This window comes from Macrobrachium nipponense, chromosome 3, assembly GCF_015104395.2.
Source record: "Macrobrachium nipponense isolate FS-2020 chromosome 3, ASM1510439v2, whole genome shotgun sequence".
NCBI classification, from domain to species: Eukaryota; Metazoa; Arthropoda; class Malacostraca; order Decapoda; family Palaemonidae; genus Macrobrachium; species Macrobrachium nipponense.
Window position 1 is genome coordinate 39,807,251 of NC_087202.1, and position 3,388 is coordinate 39,810,638.

Below are 3,388 nucleotides of genomic sequence, written 5' to 3' on the forward strand. Positions count from 1 at the left end.
ATCGCCTAACTGCTGTTAACTAGGACTTAAAAAACACCAGAAAACCCGATCCTTTAGGGCAACCACGGAAAATATATGATTGTGATCAATAGTTCAACCGTCAGACGCCTTACTTTGCACTAACCTTAAATGTACAAATAACCACTACACCAGAGATCTGAAAGAATTCTATTCGAATATGTCTGCTATGCTTTGCATTGGAAATGAGACAGGCGAGAGCGCAGTTCAAACTTGCAGAATAAAGGAAAAGCAACTAAGAACCGATGCAACGTCTAGAAAACTAGAATCTGTTGATTACCCTCGTCTTTGGAATGACATTCAATCCATAAATCCCATAACTGAGAAGCTATCACGGAGATTAGGAGAAGCCGTCGGTGACGAGGCTATCGCAAAAATGTGGGGCGACCACTTCAGCGTTATCCTGAATTAAATACAAGATGAAGACTCCCGACGGGATGTAGATAACATTGAAATTCATTTTGGTGACTGTATTACGCCAGGTAACATCAGCGATGCCATAAACAACTTATCTACCAATAAATCACCCGATGGTCTTCCTACAAAAGCTTTCAAATTAGGCTACGCGATAATTTACATTTTGCCAGCTGTCCTATTCTGAGCGTGCTTAATTCACTAGTTTCTACCAGACTCCTTACTTCTAGTTCACTTAATACCATTAATCAAAAACAAGCTAAAGGATGCAGCTGACCTAGGCAATTATCGTCGAATTGCAATTACTACAGTTGCGTCAGATACTTCAGTCGGTTCAACTTGTGAGGCTTTTCCCCTTTCTGCACACTATTGACAGTTAGTCCGGATTTAAACCAAACCACTCAACTGACACCTGCATATACATCCTAAAAGAATTACTGAACTATTACCCATCATTAGCCTATCCTGTTTTCCTATTTTGTAGATGCGAGAAGAGCATTTGAGGGTAAACTACCTGAAGCTCTTCCTGAAGCTGCAAATGAGAGGCACACCTCTATATTTAATTGGCATTTTATATTGCTGGTTCTCCACACACTAAATGCGTCAAATAGGTTAACGAATTGTCGTATAACTTCAGCTCTTTAATCGGGCGTGGTGGAATTCTCTCTCCATACCTGTTCAATAGATGCCCTGAATGCCAAACTGGACTCGCTCCGAATTAGATGCAATATCAACAAAACAACAATAAACAACCTCTGTTACACCGACGATATGTTTCTGATTTCCCCATCAATGCAAGGTCTCCAGTGAGTAATCGACACTTGCCGCAGATATACAGAGGAATTTGATATTTCATACAACGAAACCAAGACCCAGCGCATGTCACTGCTCCCGAGATCGCTTTAGCATATTGTAGAACCACAAATTTTCCTCGGATACCATCGTCTGGAATTTGTGCATGAATTTCCGTATTTGGGCCACGTCATCTCGGATGACCTAAGGATAAGGCAGCCACAGAACAGAGGCATCGTAAATTATGTGCAACTGGCAACATGATTGCAAAGAGGTTTGCCCATTGTCATCAGGAGACGGAACTTTTAGTACTCTTCCGCTGGTGCTGCTACAGCATATGTGGATGTTCCCTTTGGGCGAACTATACCCGAGAGGCCATAACATTCTAAGACGCCTTACCAAAACACTCGCTACCACTCCGCCACGCAGATGTTCGTAGAAAACCGCTTGGATAACCTCAAAATCCTTGTTAGCAGAATAATGCTCAGTCTGATCACCCGACTAAGAAAGCTGTGAGGCAAGAAGATAAGAAATGTGGGAAAGATGGGATAACTTCTCAGACTCAGCGATGTTTCTGAGTAACTGACCAATCTTCATATTGGGAATTTTCAAAAAATGATAAATGATGAAGGTAATCTTTTATTAGAACAGGATATCAGGTCCAGGTCAAGCAGGGATCGTTGTCAGTGCCGGTATTATTCCGTAGGCGTAGTTCAGCTCGGGGCCGGGGGCGACTTCGGTTTAAGGGCTGGTATTGGTGCTGGTATAGCTGGTATAGCTGGTATCACGTGACGTTTCGACCTTCTCGCAGGTCATCTTCGGACGAGTCGTTTGAAGTGACTGTAGCAAGAAAGTCTGTGGGGCGGTATTTACAGCGGCTCGGACCTAGGGTTACATTCTCATTGGTCGGGCCGGTCTTAGACGAAGTCGTGGATCTCGCCTTGAAGGTCTCGTCCGAAGATGACCTGCGAGAAGGCCGAAACGTCACGTGATACCAGCTATACCAGCACCAATACCAGCCCTTAAACCGAAGACGACCCCGGCCCCGAACTGAACTACGCCTACGGAATAATACCGGCACTGACGACGACCCCTGCTTGACCTGGACCTGATATCCTGTTCTAATAAAAGATTACCTTCAGCATTTATAATTTTTTTTTTTATTCCCAATATGACTATTGGTCAGTTATTCAGAAACTTCGCTGAGCCTGAGAAGCCAATTGTAAGGAAAATAGAAAAAACAACATATAAAATCAACTCGCTTAATTCTGCCATTCTTTTTAACAGTATTTACCTAAAAGAGGGTCTGCTACCAAAATGCACATTCTTCCGGCTACATGACCCCACCGCCCAGCGAGAATCAGGCACGAGGAGCTTCAGGAGGACCCTGCTGCAACGGCAACTGCACGCCAAGGAACAAGAGAGGGCCGCACTCGTCCAGGAAAAGGACAGCTTATACTCCGAGTGGGAGGGCCTCCGCCATCGTAGCGACCCTGTTGCAGCCTCCCCTCGTGCGTCAGACGAAGAAAATGGCCCAATATTATTATTATTATTATTATTATTATTATTATTATTATTATTATTATTATTATTATTATTATTATATTTCTACGTTCATCATTATTATTATGATTATTATAATCATAATTATTGTTATTATTATTATTTGGGATTTGCTTTTTTTTTTTACTTTTCGCATTTAGCCCTCTGGACCTGATTTCTGTAAACCACCTAAGGTCCTTAGCTTGAAATGGATTGTAATTTTTTTTTTTAATTTGTATAATTTTCGATATTTTTACTATCGATTCTAATATAATTATTATGAATATTGAATACCATTTCTTCTACTTCGACACCAAGTGTGTGGATATAGCCGATAATCGTTTTTATTGTTATTTCGTGTATCTAGATTGTGTGTTTTGTATTGCCTGTACTTTGTGCATTTCATGTATGTCTATGAGCTGAAATAAAGGATATTATTATTATTATTCTTAAACTAGCAACGGGAATTTTCTGAATCCTGAGATGTTAGTGCCTAAGGGAACAAGCTCAGTAAGCTAATTTTCACCCTTGCAATTGGACCAAATTTGTCGTTTTCCAACCTGGTACTAACCCTCATTACAGCAAAGATATATGTTTTTTTATTGCATACACTACTACTTTC